Source organism: Phocoena sinus, chromosome 14 (genome assembly GCF_008692025.1).
Source record: "Phocoena sinus isolate mPhoSin1 chromosome 14, mPhoSin1.pri, whole genome shotgun sequence".
Classification (NCBI taxonomy): domain Eukaryota; kingdom Metazoa; phylum Chordata; class Mammalia; order Artiodactyla; family Phocoenidae; genus Phocoena; species Phocoena sinus.
Genome location: NC_045776.1, coordinates 51,917,614 through 51,939,708, shown reverse-complemented (window position 1 = coordinate 51,939,708; position 22,095 = coordinate 51,917,614). Strand labels below are relative to the sequence as shown.

Here is a 22,095-nt window from a genome sequence, read left to right as displayed (position 1 = left end):
ATAGTCTAGTAATGCCAGATTGGTCTTGTCTTCTGTATATACGGTGCTATTTCATGCTTTTGAGAGGTGCTTGCTTATTTTTTCAACACCCTTCTCTCCTATATCAGTTAGGATTACATCTGTCTGCAAATGACAAGATACACTAAACAGCAAGTTAGAAGTTTATTTCTTTCCCACATAAAGTTTGGAGGTAATTGTCTAAGGCTGATAAAACATCTCTGCTGTCATCAGGGACCCAGGCTCCTGTCTTGTGGTTCCGCCATGTATGGGTGGCTTCCATCCTGTTCCTCTCTCCCTTCTCTATCCCTTTTAGGACCTTATTCCACTAATCATCTCCTCTCTTCTGTACGGTCACCTCTCCCTTTTCTTTGAGGGAAGAATCTCCTCCTACAAGCATCCCTCCTTCTAATTACTCTCCCCTGCCATTTTACCTTTCCTATAGCTGCCAACTTATTTCCATCCTAGTTCACCATACTTCTTGGAAGAGTCATTGCTATACGCCATGGCACATTTTCATTCTTGATCCTATTTGACTTCTCTTACCTGTTGAAACTGTTGACCACCTCCCATTTCTCCAAACCCTTTTGTCCCTTGGCTTTCACAACCCCCTTGGTTCCTGGTTTCCTTCCTACTGCTCCTTCTCCGCCTGCTTTACTGGGTTTTCCTCTGCCTTTGCTTGACAGTGAAATGACGATGTTTCTTGGGCTTCCCTCATTGAACTTCTTACTCCACATGCTTTCTCAACAGCCACAGCCCCTAGGAAATCTCACCAGTACTGCTTTCAGTTATCTGTATGGCAGCTGTCTGTCTCCAGGATCTGTCTGTTCAGTCCCCACTCCTGAGTCCCGAATTTCTAACTGCCTACTGAAAGGGCCCCTCCTCTCTGTTCCTTCTGTCCTGATTGTGGGCAGTCTCCATCACCACTTCCTAGACTCTTGCAGAACCTTTTATCTGGTCTCCAATCCAACTTTCCTGATCTCTAATCCAACTTTCGCACTATCACCAGAGTTACCTTCTATTTTAAAAAAAAAATCCGATTATGTTAATTCCTTTTTTGAAAACTTCCATTGGCTTTCTCCTGCGTCTGGGATTAAATTCAAATTCCTAACTTGGCGTATAAGGTCCCTTGCAGGCTGGCCCCAACCTACTTTTAAAATTTTCTTCTCTTGCCACAGTGCCCTCCAACAATGAACTTTTCCGTATTTTAAAAATATACCATGCCTTTGACATTCTGTTATATTGCTCTGGGAGGTCCTCCCAATTCTATTTGGTGAATTCCTACTTTATCCTTTAAAGACACTCATATCTTATCTCTTCTCTGATATTTTCTTCATTTCTCTAAACAGATTTGCTACATTCTCTGTGCTTTCATAGTACTTTGTTCTTACTGCTACTAAACATTTATGCATGTACAGATGTCTTCACTTTAAATTGGGATCTCTTTGAGATTAGGGACTGCCTTTATCATCCTTTCTAGCACAGTTCCCAGTACTTTCTAGGTGAATAAATGAAAATAATGAAATTGGAAAATAGGAATAGCTTTTACTTTAATGAGTTTTGTTTTAGACATTAATTTTAGACATAATGAATGGTCATACTGAGATTGAGGGGAGAGCAGCAACTCAGAAGAAAAGATTTATGGCCAATGATTTAGATGTAAGAGTCACCAGCAAAGACAATAATTAACAACTGATTAGATCCCATGTTTTTCAAGTATGGACTAAAGAAAGGTAGAACATTTACAGGAAGTAGAGGAAGGCTTAGGAGTGGGAATTTGGGATATGGATGGAGAAAGTCTAAAAACATCTGTACTGGGAAAAAAAAAACCCAGTTGACACTTTTTCCTGTGAACTTTGTCTTTCATCTTAGGGGTTTTCAGTTTTGGACTATTTCCTATATTGTCATGGAAAATTTTTTCAAAGTTCCACATAAGCAAGCAAATTTAACAAATTCACTGGCTTATGATAGTAAAAATGATATCTTATGGTGTATTAGGACAAGTTGTATTTATTTATAGTCTTTACTATGTGCACATTCATAAAACTGTTTTTGTCACTGTCCGTTTGCCTACAATAAACCTATAATGTGGAAAGGTATTACTTGTCAAATAAGAAAGTCAATATTTTGCAAATATCAAATGTTCAAAGTCAATGAAGATAGTAATGGTGATGATGTTGATAATAATAAAAGAAAACAGAGCTTAGTTAAGTTGCAGCATGCATAAAATTTGAAATCACTTCTTATAGAAAATTGGAAAATATTAGCATGAAGAAAAAAATTACATTCTATAAACACATCACCCAGTATTTATATATTTTACATAAATTTGTGGGTTTTTTAACATCTTTATTGGAGTATAATTGCTTTACAATGTTATGTTAGTTTCTGCTGTATAGCGAAGTGAATCAGCTATATGTATACATATATCCCCATATCCCCTACCTCTTGCGTCTCCCTCCCACCCTCCCTATCCCACCCCTCTTGGTGGTCACAAAGCACTGAGCTGATCTCCCTGTGCTATGCAGCTGCTTCCCACTAGCTATGTAAAACAGATAGCTAGTGTATATACGTCAATGCTACTCTCTTACTTTGTCCCAGCTTACCCTTCCCCCTCCCTGTGTCTTCTTTGGAGAAATGTCTATTTAGGTCTTCTGCCCATTTTTAGATTGGGTTGTTTGATTTTTTGACATTGAGCTGCATGAGCTGCTTGTATATTTTGGAGATTAATCCTTTGTCAGTTGCTTCGTTTGCAAATATTTTCTCCCATTCTGAGGGTTGTCTTAAATTTACATCACATTGTTTGGATTTATATTGTTAGCTCTTTATCTTAATAGGTTACTTAGGTATTTCTTTCCTCATAGAAATGGGAACCGGGCTTCCCTGGTGGCGCAGTGGTTGAGAGTCCGCCTGCCGATGCAGGGGACACGTGTTCGTGCCCCAGTCCGGGAAGATCCCACATGCCGCGGAGCGGCTGGGCCCATGAGCCATGGCCGCTGAGCCTGCGCGTCCGGAGCCTGTGCTCCGCAACGGGAGAGGCCACAATAGGCCCGCGTACCACAAAAAAAAAAAAAAAAAAAAAAGAAAGAAATGGGAACCTACTGTTTTATATTTTCCATTTCATATATTATGAACATAGTTCTCTGTCAGAAATATACTTCTTATAGCTTTATAGAATTCCATTTATGGATGGATTTGTGAGGTTAAATGAGACAATGTACATGGGGTGCATGGTAGGTACTCAGTAAATGGTAGTGGTTGTTGCTGTTACTATAATGTGCTTAACTCTTTCCCTATAGATGAAATAGTAAGTTGTGCCCAGGAGTGGGGATATTAATGTTCTACTTTATTATATACGTAGTAGACATTAACTCTTTTCATTAGCTAGAAAAGTTTTTCTTTTTATTTGTTTTAGATGTTAAATATATGGAAGTTTGATATGTTCACTAGTCAAATCTGTCAATCTTACCCTTTGTGATTTCCAGGCTTAGAAAGCTAAATTCTCACTATGATACCATAATAAATCTTGGTACATGATAAATATCAGTGTAAAAAATATTTAATTCTGTTTCCTCTTAGTTTTTATTTGTTCTTATGTGGGTAGGCATATAAATGTATTTAGGTATAGATATTTAAATTTAATCTTTTGTCTGTCTGGTATTTATTTTTAGTGTCTACTCTAAGTTGTTTGTTAGCTGTTACTTTATAAATTGTTGATCATTACTTCAGTATAATTAAATGAACAATTCCTTCTTCCCTTTATTGTTTTATAATGCTCAATTATCATATAATAATCCTTATAGATAATAAGGTTTTTTTGGACTGTCACCAATGAGCTTCTCATTCATGTGCCGGCCCTGTATTTTAAGTTATTAAATTATTCAAACAATATTTTTGAGTGCCTGCTATGTAGGTGGACACCACAATAGGTGCTGTGATTTCAGTAATAGGCAAAACTCCAAAAACATTGTCCCTACTTTCAATGTAGCTTAGAATTTAGGAAGAAAGGCAAACATTAAAACAATTTATCATCAAATTATATAGCTCAAAAGTGAATTAAAAGTTAAGCAGGAGATGAATAAGTTTCTATGAGAGCTTTCAGCAAAGGGCTGAGGAGATTATGGAAGCAGTGCTTCAGTTGGGATCTAAAGGATGAGGTGATTTAAGTAGGCAAAAGTAAAAGGATGGGTGGTATCACAGGCAGCAGGAACATAAGTCTCTAAAGGTTGGTCAGTGTTGCTGGAGCACCACCTTTAGGAAGAGAACAGTGCAAGATAAGGCTGGAGAGATAGGCAGGGACATTTCCAATATTGATTTTTATCCTCAGCAGTATAAAACTTCAAAAGTCTTTAGCAAAGAGTTGACATGATTATATTTGCACTGTGATGCAGAGAAGTGATTGGAGTGTGCCAGAGAGGAGGCAAGGAGAGCAACTAGGGAAGTTGGTCCTGGTTGTTGGCAGGAGGCCTCAGTTCCTACCTATGAGGACCTGTGAGAGCTGCTTGGGTGTCCTTACAACACAGTGGTAGCCCCGTCTTAGAGCAAGTGATCCAAGAGGTCAAGGCAGAAACTGCAATGTCTTTTATGACCTTGGAAATCACACATTGTCACTTGTTCCATATTTTATTGATCACATAAGTCAGCCCTGATTTGATGCGGGAGTGGATTACACAAGAGGTGGGAATCATTGGGCCCATCTTGGAAGATGGCTACCACAGGCTAGACTCAGTGGAATGCCAACATTTCATTGCTGGGTAGTGTAATATGGGAGTGCAAAGGAAACTGAAAAGCAGCATAGGAAAGGAAGAAAGCCAGAAAGTTGTAAGGTGAAATCCAGTGGAAGGAAAGGAAATTTCAAGAAATATACTCAGAAGGAATGTTAGATGAGAACCGAAAAATATTCACTGGATTTAATGGCATGGATTTAATGGCCAAACGTGCTTATGTTATAATTTAACATTTATTTTGACTCGCCTCCCCTTATAACCTTTTTTGAAAAGATGTTTTTCCCATCTTTTCTTTGATAATCTTCCTTATGAATTTATGGATGTTTTCATAATGTTCTCTCCAAATTCTACTGTTACTTTGATTGGAATTGTGTTGTTTATTATTTTGTTTGAGAAACAAGTAATTTTACAATTAGGCTTCTCTACTCAGCATATTTCTCTGTGTGTAAATTTTCACTAAATCACCCAAATCAACTTTGGCAATTTAAAAAATGTTATCACAGGTCCGTCATTAAGATGAGTCCTGAGTGTTCTTTTTGTTGTTGCCATTGTGAATGGGATCTTTTTCCTTCCCCCATTACAACCATAGTGTTTTTGATCTGGAAATGTATTACTTTTATCCTTCATTTTATGGATATGGAAACAGGCCCAGAGAAGACAGGTGACTTGGCTATGATGGGAAGGTTGGGAACCGCAGATCTTGGACATCCAAATCTTATTGTGCTACATTGATAGGAAATCAAGTTGCTCACTTACCCAGTCGAAACTTGTTAAAATTAATACTCCCTTAAAGTATCAGTTTCTTTGTATCAGATTTCTTTTTTTAAACAAATTTACTTATTTATTTTTGGCTGTGTTGGGTCTTTGTTGCTGCGTGGGCTTTCTCTAGTTGTGGCAAGCGGGGGCTACTCTTTGTTGCGGTGCACGGGCTTCTCATTGTGGTGGCTTCTCTTGTTGTGGAGCACAGGCTCTAGGTGCGCGGGTTTCAGTAGTTGTGCCACACGGGCTCAGTAGCTGTGGCTTGCGAGCTCTAGAGCGCAGGCTCAGTAGTTGTGGCGCAGGGGTTTAGTTGCTCTGCGGCATGTGGGATCTTCCCGGACCAGGGCTTGAACCCATGTCCCCTGCATTGGCAGACAGATTCTTAACCACTGTGCCACCAGGGAAGTCCCTGTGTCAGATTTCAAAGTAGTAGCATACATGTTGTAGCACACCTCCAGTTTTTAGCATTGTCATTTTGAAATATAGTGTCATGACTTGTGGAACTGCCTCTCATCTCCATTCAATTCTCCCAAGACCCGATTCCTGCCAGACAGGAACTATTTCTTCTTTGAGGTCTAAATAGACTTAACAACCTATTGCACTGAATAAATATTTAATGAAGATTGAATATTTCCTCTGTGGTGGATCAATTACTCTTGTTGACTCTCTGAGGAAAGCTTTCTTTTTTAATGTCGTGTGGTAGGTTAAGAAATTTGTTTTTCTGAATATTATTATTAGTGACAAAGTTTGTTTCAGTTATATAAAAATTCATGTCCCGTAGGTTTTTTCAGTTATCTATTTTTCTTGGTTTATATATGCAGTTTGAATTTTTATGTTATTTCATGCACAAATCTGAGATTCATTGACCTGGTAGCATGCAGTAAAGTCATTGGCTGTGAGAGTTGGTTTTTTTAGAATTTGTGGTATTTGGAGCTCTGAAAATGAAAAATATTTGCTAACAAGATGTAAGGATAGTTAGTTGTACCTTTTTAATGGAAGAAAATATTTTTTATTGATAAATATCACCAAAACATAAATAATTCTTTTCTTTTAATTAACAAAAATCTGTTTCTTGTATTTTTAACTATCAGTCATATATTTAATTTTATTCTTTTAAACTTCTCTTAACTGATATTAGGTTTAAATGAAATGCTTTTATATTTGCCTGTGGAGTCTCTAAATTTATAAAGTTGATGAAATAACTTGAAAGTTTTCATCTTATAAAACCAGAATCACTATAGTGGAATCATTTAGGGCAAGTTGTTTATGTGGCATTCAGATGGAATTTATCAGAATCAATTAGAAAAACAAACTCCTGTCATTGAAATGAAAACAGAAAACAATGAACAGTAGGGGAAAGGGTGCATATATTTTTCATCTTCTTTGTATACTAGTAAGCATATGAACATAATTTTAAAATAGAAAATTCATACCTAGTGACAAAATGTTCTCCATTTTTAAGGAATAACTTCACTGTTTCCCATATGATAACTTCTGGGACCTATATTTCAATTTAAATAACTGTTGACATTGTTTGGTGTTTATCTTACTGGAGGAAAATTGGGTGAGTGTGTGTGATGACAGTTACTGTTCAAATTTGATAACAAATGTAGAATAAATCAGTTGAGTCATAGTGGTCTGATATCTGTTTTTAAGGTCTTTTTGACCCAGGAGTCTGTGACCTGTGAAATCTCCACTTTTTTGGATTTGTTAAGATATTTTACAATGCAAGGATTTAAATTTACATGAACATCACTGCAGGAAGTTGGCTGATGTAGCCCAAAATGTAAAGGATATCAAGGTATAAATTGGAAAAAGTTGAAGAAGTTCTGACAACAATCAACATGTGTGAGAAGAAAAAGGCTGAAGTTAAGGAAGTTTCTTTCTTCTCCAACTTATTACAACAAAGAGAACCTGAAATTTAACCTGGTATTTTCAATGCTCTGATTACCTCAGCAGCATTCCATTTTGTGAAAGCATTGCCAAGAAAATGTACTCAAATCTTGAGTTACAAACTGTTCTTGCATCTGATTGGAGGGGGCATATGAGTTGTTTATAAGGTATTGCAGATCCAAAGCTGCACAAAAGAAGGTTGAGACTTGGGGGAGGGTTCGAGTCAGGGAAGGGAAGCTTCCTAGACATTACAGCTCTGTCCAGAGGCCAAATGGGAGATAAATTACTGCTGGCCACCTCTCTTATTATTGAAATGGTTCAGCCCTGGGCTTTAACTGAAGGCCTTACCGGGTTTTGAAGTGCAAATAGGATGGTGAAGGGTAAACCCTTTTAGGGTTTCATTTTGATGGATTTTTTTCCTGTGTGGATTTCTGGCACTGACTGTGATCTGGAGGTGGCCCTGAAAAAAGAAAAGTTTTGTTTTGTTTTTGATCAGTCAGACAATAAGAACTTTCCACAGGGGTGTACTTTTCCTGCATGCAATATTGATCCTATTGTGTTTAAAATAGATCTTTTAATTGGGTCTTTTTTTGAGTTTCTGCAATGGAACTGTCATTTCAAGGTCACGTCTCTCTCTTGATATTAATGCCAAAGTTTGAGAGTGTTGAACCATGTGGTGCTTTTGGACCAGCAGTTTTGGGGGGATTACCTAAGGTCAATATGTATTAAACAAAGTTGTCTAGTTAAAGATCAAGTCCATATGAGAACAAGTCCTTTATATATTGATAAGCAGTCTGTAATTACTTAATCTTTTCCCCATGAGTTACCTAATTGTATATATTCATTTAATTATTTTATATGCATTATGTTTTGCCAGTATTAAAAGAAAAATCAGAAAATTCTGAGATTGTGAAATATTTGTATTATCTTATTTGTGCAGATACACTGAAGAGTTTGAGGAAATAAAGGAAACATAAAACAATGTTTAAGAAAAAGATATGTTGATTTATCAAGTTGAAAATTTTTCTTTTACCCAACAAATAATCCAAATGCAAGAGATAAAATAAAGTATCTTTTAAATTTTATATTTTTTTTAGTAAAATAGGGATGAGAAGAGTCATTAGTGACTCCAAAGAATAATAAGTGTAACTTAAAGGTTTTTTGTGCAAAAATTTTAAAGAAAAATTAAAATATTTGTACTAAAGAAATGCCATTGTAAATGCTGACATTTCTTCTTAGAAATAAGGTTGACAGAACTTTTCTTGAGCACTTGACTCTTTATTTTAGATTTAACAAAGATATTTGTATCATTTACCCTGTTTGAAAATGACGATGAATTTAGCTGCAGCAGAGTTCTGTGTTCCTTGATATCTGTTATAAAAACGGGTTGTTAATCCTTATAATTGACATTGATCACAATGTTCTTAATTGCCCTCCAAATCAGTTGTTGTTTTTCTGTTCTAAAATTTCCCTTCACTGTATTTAAATGTTAGAGTTAATTTAAAATTAAATTTAAATGTTAGAGTTTAAATTTGTCTTTAGTTGCATGAAGATTTTAAGTAAGATACTTAAAAAAATGAAAACCAAAACCCAGAAAAACCTAGATGACATCAAGCAGAGTCCCCTGCATCTATAGCACCCATGTCATTAGTTTGTTGCTGGGAGATGTTAATATGACCTTTTCTTTGTTAAAAAAGAGAGCTGTAGTCCTTCCCAGAATCCTCTTGTTAACCGTCTCTTTAACCCAAGTTGGAGGTTGTCTGATGAATGAATGATGAGCTTCTTTTATGAGCTACACATATTGTTGACATTGTGTTATGTATTGCTTTTTAATTTCTAACGTGTTTTTAATTTGCAAAGTATGCATATGCCTTTCACAGCGGCAGAACTGAGCCAGCATTTCTGAGGCTACATATTGCTTTATGCAAATGAGATGGGTCAGCCTTAAGGATGCTGTATCATAAGCCTTAGATTTACTGAAACACACATGTAAATGAATTTCACTTTGAATATTGTTGAATGAAAGAAGATACTTGAGGAAGGCTTTTTTCCCCAAGACCTTCTCTTGCCTCTTGGCAAGTGAATTGCCCCAATATAAAAGCGTTGAGGGGGGAAAAGTGAGCTGCAGAGTGAAAAGGCAATCCACAAATAATCACTCTTTTCTGCCTTTGATTGTGTCAGATTTTTTTGTGTGTGTGGCAATTGTTTTCTTTTTTGCTTAGAAGAGGTTTATGGTCCAATGTCTGTCAAGTCAGCCCCTGTCTTAAGGTTACAGTTGTATTTCTCTCTGGAGTTCCTAGAGGTGATGTTATCTTTTGTTCACTCAGCAGTGTGGTGGTTCCTGAGAGCATCTGTCACTTTAGGCATTACAAGATGGATGGGTCTCCAGTGAACTGCTGGTTGAAGCAAATGGTGAAAATAAGAAAAGACAAGGGGTTTCAGGGTCTGCAGAGAGGACAGACAACAAGGAAATACTGTTAGAAATCAAGAGTAAGCTGAGCAATAGAGGAAGAGAGAGCAAAGATGGATCATATGTCCTTTTATAAACATCTTGGAAATCAGAGTCTTGGGGTGGCTGCTGTGATCTGAAGGGGACATCTGCATCATGGTAAACAATTCTGTGCTTTGGATTTTCAAAATGTGTCTGGACATTTTTTTTTTTTTAAAGTGTGGGAAAAGTGTTGGGAAATTACAAAGATATAGAATGTTTTATGTAAGGATTTTGCTATTTGGAGAACTAGTCTTTTAAAATGTGGTAAAGATTTACAAATTCTTTTATCTGTAATATATTACAGATAAATATTCTTTATGTATTTTTTTGTTATGCTTTCCTTCCTCTTTTCTTTTTTTTTCTTTTCTTGTAAGCATTTGAGCATCTGTAGATAATAAAACGTTTGAAAAGTTTCAGCTACATAACTAACATCCTTACTGTTTACTGAAGTTTCTTTGATATTTTTGCAGTGGAATTCTGAAAATTCTATGCTTATGCCTTAGGGAGGCTGGGGGGCAGACATTAAGTAATTTTAAGTAACCTTCCACTTAATTTAATAGGCTCTTTGATGAGAGAAATACAATCGTTATCGATCTGTGAAAGCAAGGCGGAGATTTTGTATTATATTTAGAAATTCATTTTGTTGGTGAATGTCAAAATTTGTGAATCCCAGCTGATACAAAGTCCCTTCTGTGGTAGAGAAGGAACAGGAAGGAGGTTGGCCGGGGAGTAAGACAGGGGAAGGTGGTGTGTGTATGCGGCTGAAAAAAATGATTTTGTCAACTTTTTGGCATTCGTCTATGAAAAAGACCATAAGTTGAAAGGCAAAGAAATTAAGATGATTAGAAGCTCTAAGCTATACAAATGGTGGAGTATCTTCCTTCTCTATGGGTGTAAATAATAGATGAAAGAGTAAGAGTGACAACAAAGGATCAGGTCGTTTAAGAGAATGTGTGCAGCCTGAGTAGGGGTCTGTGGCCCGGGGCCAAAGGTCTTAGCTTTGAGTGTAATTAGAAGAAAATACAAAAATGTCGTTACTAGCAGGTGAAGTGTGCAGCACGTGGCCAAAAATTAGCAATTTTAGACTCTGAAGCAATTGGAATTGGATTACTGACCTTTTTTTAAAATCATTAAGGTCCTTGTGGAGTCATATAGTTTCATTGGCAGTAATGCAGTTTGACCTTGCTGACCATATGGGGTAATCTTGGGTTCGGATGGAGGGAGCAAGACTCCTGACTTACAGAAAGATGTCTATTTGTGGGTGGGTGGGTGCAAAATACATGAGACTGAAAATCTGCGACTTGAATTTTTAATTGTTCTTTTGCCTCAAGACGTTCTTCTGACAGTAAGAGAGGTAAGATATTTTTATTTCAAAATCTAAAATGGTTCTTTCCTCTCTTTCAAGTTGGCATAAAAGGAGAATAAAATGAAAGCTTTTTTTAGAAATATACGTTAATATTACTTTAAATGTTTTAGTGCCATAAATATGCATTTTGAAATTAGAACATTCTTAAGAAAATCCTCTTTTCTTTTTAGACACAGTAACAAAATAGAAACACTTCTAAGTTATGTAAAAAACAATGACAAATAGTTCTTATTTTACTTGATGCCTTATGACTGTATTTTCTATTTTTTCCATGCAATAGTTTATATTGACTATAATCTAGCAGAGAGAATAATATGCACACTGTAATTTTCAACCAGTTATATGTAATTATAATTATTTAATTTCTTCTAAGAATACACTACTCAAAAGGGTAGGAAACTGTAGCTCTTTTTATTCTTGCAGGCTTTCTTCCTTGGAAATTATTAAAGCATTCATTTCAAAAAGTAGAAAAATAATTTTAATCAATATAGTTATGTTTTAAATTTTTGATACTTCTTTGGGAAGGTAAATTTTGGTCAAGCACCAGAGATTATAAAACTCAAACTCCTTAGGGTAAGGAAATTACCTTTCACTAATTTCATTTCTGAAAATAAAAATAGTCTCTGGGCTTTAAGCATTATGGTAACACCTGTCCAAAATGCAGACTTAACAGATTTATTCAACTTACATTTAGTAGGGGGAACTCTTCAGAAAAGAAATTCTTTTTGAGTATATAAAGAAGGAGGAATATCTGTATTTGCCATTTATGACATATGGAGTTGTGTAAGAGTTTGATAATCCATTTCTAATTGGAATTTTTGTAGAATTGTAAATATTTAAATTACCGTATTATGGAATATAATGCATTTGGAAATTAACTCATGTCTTTACGTATATATTATTTTTTATGTTTTTGCAGGTACAAAAAAGCTTTAAACAAGTAAAATCTAGGCAACAGGCTCCCTGAAGTGTTGACAGCCCAACTTAATCATGAACGTGATTCAAAAATGTTAATAAATAAACCAAGGTATTGTACAATTATAATATGCCCCCTTCCAATTTTTTTAAGATCAAATATTTTTTGGAATATATTTAGAATTTAGATAAAGCTACTGTCTTTGGTACTTAAACTGATGAAGCAGATATTTCTAAGAGCTCCTTTCCTTCTGTTTCCTCTCCTCCCTGCTTTCCTCTCCCCTCCCCCATCCTCTCCACCAGAAAACAAAAACAAAAACAAAAAAAACACCCAAAACAAAACACTTTCTCAGCTCTAAGGTTTTTTTTCTTACAACAGCCTCTGTGTTATATTTCCTGTATACCTAAATTAAGACAATAAGAGTTCAGTTCTCGATTCTTCTTTGTTGATTGTGGTTTTATCTTTCAAGTTGTCTAACAAGAGAGACATCTAGATTATTGGCCTCTGCAGAAAAACCCAAACCATATCTAGTGACCACATATATTTAAACTTTTTATCATATAATAGTATCCTGAGATGTATGTTTTAAAAATTTTATAAAAGTTTTCTTTTTCTATTTTTGGAAGCCTTTTAATTTAGAAAAGAAAAAAAGGTGATACTGTCCTTTTTTCCCTCCTATGTCAAAGAAAATCAAAAGTGTGCTTAGAATTTAGGGATACTGTTTAGGTAACTCTTGTCTGTTCAGGGCATAACCCAAGACTGGCTCCCTCCTTTTGGAAGTTAAAACGTGCTTCAATAGCCTGGCATTTCCAAAAGAGGCCAAAGATCTTTTCCTCTTTTATGACCCATCGTATCCTTTTGAGGCCAAAAAGAACAAGAGGGTCATTGCCACTTTAGCCGGGTCCCTGTTTGTTCCTTCATGGTGACCACGCAGATCTTGAAACCTAGTACTGGCTTAACATTTGGGCCTGAAACATCTGGAAAATGGTCTGAGAAGGAGCAGAGGAGACAGAGAGAGGGAGAACTGTTGCGTTTTGTTACACCAGGTGCTAGGAGGAAGCAACATTGCCTTTTTGATATGGGAGGCAAATTCTGCCGGCCCTGGAGTTAGGCTTCAACAATTGAAGAGGTCAAAGGACAGCTGAGTGGGGTCAGTGAGACACCATGGGGTGTATTTTGTTACTGAGTAAAAGGAGCAGCCTCCTAAAACCTTAAAGGATTCTCTTGAAAATCTGTGTTGTGAAAAGGTTTTATGAGTCTCATGGCAAAAACTCCTGATTTATCTAAGGAATGCTTGCTTTTGTCTAATGGAAGGATAATCCTTACCAAATGTTGGCAACTACTATAAGAGTCAATATAGGTCTGAAAGAACAGTTAGGGTTTGAAGTGTACTTTGCTTTCCAAAATGTTTATCATTTTAATGTTTGTCTCTCAGTGAAGAATTTTACACTGTTGAAATACCACCTTTTTCTTTCCTTGGAGCAGAAAGTGGCCTGTCTTGGGGTGGGGAGGGGAGGTGGGTAAGGAATGAGCTTACATTAATTTTAAAATTATTCTAACAAGCTGTTGACTGACCCCAAAGCAGGATATTATAAACCTTTAAAAACTCCAAAACTTAACTCTAAAAAGTTCTTTGACTTTAACATACAAAGGGAATACATGGCACTTCATGTGCCATTTATTTTTGGATTACAGAAGTTTTGTTTTTTTAATTTAGTTGTATTTCATAGAAATGGGCATCAGTTGATGAATAACTTTAAAACTTGGGTTTCTCCCTGACTGTGTTTCTTGTGCATTTTGTAGTAGTTAGAAGAAAAACAATGTCAGAGTCAAGAATAGAGAATAAGAAAAACAAATAGAAAAAATAATTTTCTCTTTGAAAGGAAATGGAGAAAGTGGAGCAATCTGCATGTGGTAAGAACTCTTTGCCATGCAGCCCGTGACTTCAAGATACCACTTATATGATTGTGGAGACTTTCGAAGGGTGTTGCCACCTGGCAGATAGGTAGTAAAAGGTAGAGGAATTTGGCAGTATTTTGATGGCCCAGTTTATATACTATATACATGTACCTAGACATAGAATGTGTGTATTACAATATGTATAGTAAAGAGGAAAAGATAAAATGATGAGTAGTATAAAATAGGCTTTGTTAAGCATTTTCTTGCTAATGTATAACTTTACAATAAGTTTGAATTACTTGTGTGTGTGATTTTTTAAATCCTTTTAAATAATTATTCATTTTAAAGCCACATGTACATACATGTAAGGCTTAATGATGCAGTGTGCTCTGTGTCTTTTTTCAAGGTTAAAGTGCCTTTCAGCAACTAATTTAGAAACCTAAGTGTAGTGACTGATAATTGCCTAAAGAAAACCCACAGCTGTTTAAGTAGCACTGAAATTGTGGCAAAACTGACAAATACAATTAGCAATGTTAATAAGATAAGAAGATGGAAAGTCAGGAGCAGATGACCAAGTGGAAAGCTGAAGGCAGCAGGAGTAACACATCCCTATAAGACCAGAATGTTCACAGTTGCTTTGAATTTCCAGTGCTTTTCCTTTTAAGCTAAGCACCTCTTTTACTATCTGAATTACTAGCTGAATAGGTGTTTGCAGGTTAAATAATTCAGATACGTGTGTTCAGTCCCTAACTCACATCTGATTTTGAAAGAAGACAGCAGTAGCAGCCAAGAAAATTAGTCAGATTTTGCTGATTCCAAGGCACAGTTTTATTCGTGGTGCTTTTTAAAAGTCAATTTTAAATGTATTTCTATTTGACTGTAATTACTGAGAGTGGGAATTTCTTTACCCCTCTTTGCACCCTTATAATTCTTATTAGTCAACTACATATATTACAAAGGAAACCAAAGCCCTGTTTTGTTTTATTATTACGAAAACAAAACAAAAAACCTGCAGAAGTCTTTAATGTGTTCTTACTAATTATATTTATCTGGTTAATGTTCATAGCCTGATTTCCAAACAATTTCTTAGGAAAATTAAGTGGGGATAGGTAAATAAGAAAAATTAGGTGAATGTTACATGCAAAATATTTAATCATCTGTGTTCTTCCCCTTACACTTGTTAAAGCATCCTATGAAATTTGGAAAATCATTGTAGTATCTTTTGAAATTCTACTCTGCATTTGGGAAATTGGTTTTTGCCTCTGGTGCTTTATGCAGATTTTAATGATTGTTGTGATAAATCCCCAGAAGTTTGTTCTCTTGGAAACCGTAGAGACTCCTAACTCTGAGTGTGGCAGCCTTGATGGATGTGGTAAGCCACACTTTGGAAGCATTTCTGGTTATTTAATGTTTTCTGTTCTGGATTATTGACTCTTCTCCCTGTTGAAAAATTGGTCTCTGGTGACATGGTAGAGGTCACACGTTGCCTATTATTGTTTTGCTTCTTTGATCTAACACAGCGATTGCCTCTGGTAATTATACTAGTTCCAGAGAGTCTTGATGAGATGTGTTTATTTTACAGAAGAATTTCTGGTATTTCAAGGAAGAAAGTAAAATTTCCAGTAGTAACACGTAACTCCTTGTCACAAAGGAAAAATAGCATTGTCCTTTATCTTTTAATTTTGACAGTTTTTACATAATCATTATGAAATTAGTTCATATATGACTAATTATTTCTATGGCAATTTAAGACGTATTGCATATCTGTAAGTATATTGGTAAAAACAGTTAATTTTAGAATAAAGTTACTAGGGCTAGGTTTTTATTTCAGTACTTAAAATACTTTTGGCCTCAGAAACTGTCAAAAGAAAGTCACCTAGATTTAAATGTACAGAACTATTAAAAAAGGTTGGAAACTTTGTGTTTTAATCTGTTTGCATTTTCTAAAGATTTTCAGCAAGTAGGATGAATAAAAATGAAATAGAACACTTTTGTTTTGAATGCATCATTAATTTTGTGCTTTTTTTGGAATGTGCTTGGGAAGAGATAGTATCTCTTCAAACCTGTTTAATGTATAATTGGATAAGACACAAAAAAGCTCAATGTATTCTTTTTTTTTTAAACTCAACTCCAGCTGTAAACACAATATTTTCCCCCAGGTGATTGCAATTTAATGGGGGAGTCAAATACTAGACCCAACTAATTTTAATTAAGAGCAACAAATATCAATTTAAAAGAATAAATAAAATGCAAAAAGCACAAAAGAGAGAACTGTGAATAAACGCTTGTTTTTAATTTTGAATTATAGACTCTTTGAGAACTTAAAAGAGCCATGTTTGATTTCTTGCTCTAGTAGTTACACATTATCACTCTCATCAGTGAATATTTTTGACAGAGAAAGGACATGTAAGCAGTAATGCCTATAACAAGTAACTTTTTTATATGAAGTCAAAGAATCTGATAGCTATAAGGGACAATAATGATTTGTATGTATGACTGTAAAATTTCTTAATAAGTGAATTGTATATACCACCAAATACCAGCTTTTGGAATTTTTACATTGCTGGTCATTTGTTCCCAGAACAATGCCCCCAAATCTACTGCTGTGCCCAACACATACAAGGAGGTGCCTCAACTTTTCTTAGTATCCTCGATGTAGCACAAGCTTAAAAAAAACCCTACATATTACTTCTAACATTTTCTGCACATTTATTTTGTACCAGGCACTATTCTAAAAATATTATATGTGTATAACTTCTCATGTATTCTCACAAAAACCTATGATGTTGATTGTACCACCCCATTTTACAGATGAGAGATTAAGTAACTTGCCCAATATCATGCAGGGTAGTAGGTGCAGGATTTGACTTAAGGTCATGTGACTCCAGAGCCTGTGTGCTTAACCACTTCAGTAGTGGGATTTCTATAAATGCTGCCTGCCTGGGTGGATGATCGTTAAACTTTGGAAAGTGGGTGACAACATCTATAGAGAAAAAGATAACAAACCACTGACAAGTTATACGAAGTTGTCTATTTAGTACTATGCCTGGCACAGTCAATAAATTGTGCCTTAAAAAAAAAATCAAACCGAAGACAACTACACACACATACACACACACACACAAACAGAATGTATCATTTTCACTCTCACCTTTTTTTCTATTTCAAATAGCTTGGTTTAGTGGGGGAAAATAAAAACCTGGGCTTTTGAGTCTACATTCGAATTCTAGTTCCATCACCTACAAACTAGATAACCTCGTCTCCTTGCAGAAACTGGATCAGTTGCTCTACCTGTCCCTCTTTCTGAATCTGCTTGTTTCCACTTGGTTTCATTTAACTTGGTCCTCCATCCTATAAATGGAAGTTAGCTCTAGAGTTTGACTACATTCCTTACACCCTTTGGCAGGAATACATCCTAGGTAGTGTGCGTGCTTCATATTGTCTCCCATGGGGAGGCACACGGTGTCTCATTGCCTCACTTTTAGTGACGCTAAACTTGATCAGTGGTTCAGGAGGTGACAGACCCCTCCGCATCAACCTTTTATCTAATGGTTTCACTTATGCTCATTGCCTAAATGAATTTTGCATTAAGGGCTGTGAAGTGATCATTTTAAAATTCTGTCATTCTTTCTACATTAATTGGAATTCTTCATCAAAAAAATAAAAACTCTCAAGAACCAGGGCTGTTTGGATTCTTCAGAGTATAGGAAGAGCAGGATAAATGTTTCACTCTTTCCTTTTCCTTTTAGTAGCATGAAATCAGGTGCTTTGTTTGGTTTTTTTTTTTTCCCAATAGGAGTTCTCTTTTCTACTTGAGAGGCAAAATTAATTTGCACATTTTTATATTTTAAATGTGCTTCAGTCCATTGCATTTATTCTCTTTTATGTTCAATTTCTCTCATCCTTGGCCCGTGGGAACCCTTCATGTTGATTCCTATGTCTTTTGACATGACCAATTAGTCTCTGATAGCTCCTTTGCTTTCTGGCACAAGATGTTCAAGGATCATAGTGTGTACAGTTGTCCCACAGTATCCACTGGGGGGGTCGGTTCCATGACCTGCCGCAGATACCAAAATCCACAGATGCTCGGCTCCCATAGTCAGTCCTTGGTAACCACGGATTCAACCAACCACATAATATGTAGTTCCAAATGTGGTGTTTCCTGCCCCAGACCTGGAATTGGAGCCTTCAGGGAGACTTGATTCTTTTCAGTGAGTATGCTAGTAGGAAACCACAGAGTACTAGGAAGTGCTTATTGTTTATTGAATTGTCATTGCTTCTGGGACTTTTCAGTAGACAAAGCTTGGAACTACAAATTTGAAACCTTCTAAAAACTATATATTCCCATCTACCTGCTCCATAACCTAATTTGCTATTAAAACCAGGCAACCCTAGTGTCTTAGATTCAGTTCTTTTTCTTTTACACCCTACAGCCCTCCCTCGGTATCAACAGGGCATTTGTTCCAGAATCCACCAAATCCACCAAAATCCACGGATGCTCAAGTCCCTTATTTAAAATGGCTAGAATAGTTGGTCCTCCGCATCTGCCGGCTTCTGCATCCTCGGATTTAACCAACTGAGGACTGATTTCATGGTTAGGTGCAGAAACCTGCTGCTACCAAAGGCCAACTGTACATGATTTAAAAAAAAAAAAAATCAGAGTTCGTCTTTTTCTTACTAGTCACTAACTGTGATGAAACCTTTTAAAAACTACTTTTAAAAAAATTAATGCTTACCTTCTCCAGAGAGTTGGTATTAAAAGTCAACTTTTATTAATAGCCCAAGTGCAGTACCTTGAAAATATTTTTACTTGGTCAAAAGAACTTGTTGAGGGAGGTGGTTGGGTCAGTACAAGTGTATCATAACTGGCAAAAAATGCTTTGGAGTCTTATGCTAGAAGGTAGTAGTAGAAATGCCAACTCTTAATGGGAGTTTCTTGGTCTAAACACTGGAATGAATTTTATTTCCCCTGGAATCCTAAAGTACCAGGAAGAGGGTGGGGGTGTGCACATTGCAAATTCCATTGTTCTTACTGTCTTTTTGAGTAATAAGTCTATTTTTAAAACTACTTGTTCAGGGATAGTCATAGAGTTGGGATTAACTCAGTTGCTATATGATATTTTCCTTTTCATTTATTGTTATAATATTGTTCACTACTTTAAAAATTGGAAGATACCAATAAGGAAATAGAAAGATCAGTTAAAAACAACTCCACCCCAATAGATAAATATTAACAGTTTATTTTATGTACTTCTAGACGTTTTTCTGCTTGCATTGATATTATCTTTACAAGAAGAAATGTATTTATGAAATTTCTAGTAAATTCATATCATATTATCAATATTGTAGTCTTTTTCTTGTGACTTCTACCTACCTAAATTGTGTCCTACCATGGATGAATGAGGGCAATTGAAATTAAATTGTGTTAACTTTTTAACAGTAATAGATTGGGCAATATCTGAAATCTACTACTTCTTATTACACGGATGCGAGAAGAAAGACAAGGAAGATACAGTCTCAAATTCATTTCTTTTTATCATTCTTTAGGGAACTTTCTCTTGTCTTCACTAGAAAAATTAAATTTCTTTTAGAAAGGGGAAAGATTGGAGGAAGATAGGAAGAGTTATGTAAACATGCCTAATACTTTAGGGAGTTGATAAGAATGTTCTTGATTTCTAGATTTGCCACATAATGGATTAATGAAACATGACTGCATCTTCTAAAGTTGAAAACAATGGGGAAAAACGGGTATCAGCAAGAGAATTCCCAAAGTCAGGGGACATGATGCCAAATGATCTGATGCTTTGGAGTCTAGGGGCAGGCCTGTGCTTCCTCTCCTGTATGTGTGCACAGCCAGCCCTCTGTATCCAAGGGTTCTGCATCCACAGATTCGATCAACCTGCCTATTCGGAGGGCCGAGTGTACTATCCTTTTAATATATGGGACTCGAGCATCTGCCGATTTTGGTACCCACCAGGGTCCTATAACCAAATCCCTGAAGATATGGAGGGGCAATTTAGTTATTCTTTGTGAAGTAATTTACTCTTTGTTCATTTTTACCTCTCATCTAACATTTAAAGTGAGGTTTGGGTTTTTTTAATTGAAGAGAGAGGTGGTGTTTTTATTTTGTTTCAATTTTTTAAATAGTTGCTTGGTTTTGTGTCTATTCATCCCATATCCTACGTTCAAACTCCCTTTTCAGCCTTGTCTTGCAGCCATGATATATGTAGACAAGGACAAATCAGCAAACAAAAATCTTCTTCCTTGATTTTAATTAATTAATTAATTTATTTTGGCTTGGCTTGGCTTGCCAATTTAGGAGTACTTTATGGAGTATCCATTTCCCAGTTGGGTCATTATTGTAGGTGTTTTAACAACTGAATGGCATACATGATTAGATAGCCTAAGACAGCTGTTGCTGTAGACAAACTGATTAGAGTCCACTCCTGTCTCTTGGCCTTTTCTCATAGTATGACCTTGGGCAAGTTCCTTAACTTCTCTAGGCCTCGGTTCTCCTAAAAATGGGGGCAGTAACAGTATTTTCCTGGCAGTTAGTAAGTTCTCCATGTTACTATTATTATAATGGTTCAACAAAGAATGTTTCCTTTCACATTTCTTGACAATAACAATGATGACAATTACTGCTACTACCATCACCACTATGACCATCACTAGTAAGAATAATAATGACAGCAGCAGCTATATCATCTGCCTGCTAGGTGCCTACCACTGTGATATGTGCTTCACATATAACTGAACATTTGAAAAATCAGAATATATATATGTACATATTCTGAAATCTGATCTGATGCTTTAAAAAAGCCTTTGGAGAGTTAGGTTAAAGGAACATTTTCTCCTTGTTTCCTGTGTACTTAATAACTACTATAAAAGTAGTTACTGCATTAATAATACAGCAATTATTAACCATGAAACCACTGACAAAAAGGGAATAAAAACATTACTGATCATGTTGTAGCTTCTTGCAGTGTGTATTGCTTCTCCTTTCCATTTTCAGCAGAAAAAGAGTTGAGGAGAGGTGATGGAGGCGTTAGCAGGCACCTGTTTCCAAAGCTACTCTTTTCCTTACGGCTCCAGTCCCTATTCCTAAAGCCACCAGTGATAGAAGCTGCCTGTTCTACTCCGCCCTTCTTTTGTCTATCTTTCTGTAGAGAAGAGAAAAAGGCTAGAGCAGAGAGGCACCAAACCACAGTGTCGTGGTGGTTTGTACTTGATTCCACTTGTATTTTGAGCAATTAATTAGTGGTGCAGAAAGAGCTCATATTGGGTACCATCCCTTTCTTAGAGATTTCCTCAATACCCCAAGAGTGCCTATTTGCATCTCAGAGGTCTGTAGTACTGTAACAAAACATTTAATATAGTTTTCCCTGTGTAATTTCACAGTAATAAAAGAAAACATGGAAAAGCAATACACTGCAGTCTCACAAACTTAATGTCAGCCAGAGACATAAAATATCTGCATATGTACAGAATTCACAAGTCTGTTTTTTTTGTATTTCATTTAACAACTGATTCTAAAAAGTATTTCTCCATTTTCTGACCTGAAGTTAGATTTATTCACGCTGACTCTTAGTAAGATGCTATGTCATTGCAGGCCCTGGGGGCTGTTTGAGACTCAGAGGAAAGGAAGGCTGGTAATCTAGGTGGATAAGGCCAATGATTTCTGTGACCCTAAATATTACAGCATATGATATTAAGAATACACTGCACTAAAAAAGCTTTTTCCTTTGAACTCTGCCCATCTGTGGGTAGCATTGAACTGTCAGTGAAGAACTCCATACTCAGCACCAAAAAAGTTTGGGGTCAGTTCTGTCATTCTTCACCTTATCATTATCATTTTTAAAACTGCTCAGTTATGTTTTCATCTAGAATAGTCAGCCCCTTCTTTTTACTCTCCCAAGGCTGTTCCATGGGTACTTCCCGTTGGCTTTATCTGAGTATTGCTCAGGATTATGCTCTTGTAGGATTATGTGTATGTTTTCTGGTGGTGAAACTGGATCACCCATGTTTATGTTACTTTAATATTTTA

General features: G+C 36.0%; 1 protein-coding gene across 1 annotated transcript in view; it reads left to right on the top strand.

The window, feature by feature from the left end:
- The window catches only part of GREB1L (GREB1 like retinoic acid receptor coactivator), a 261,369-nt gene that overhangs the window by 116,251 nt on the left and 123,023 nt on the right, over positions 1 to 22,095 (top strand). The window contains exon 2 of the mRNA XM_032654275.1: positions 12,153 to 12,260. The gene's annotated coding sequence lies outside the window, so the exon portion shown is untranslated. The remainder of the gene's footprint in view (positions 1 to 12,152; positions 12,261 to 22,095) is intronic.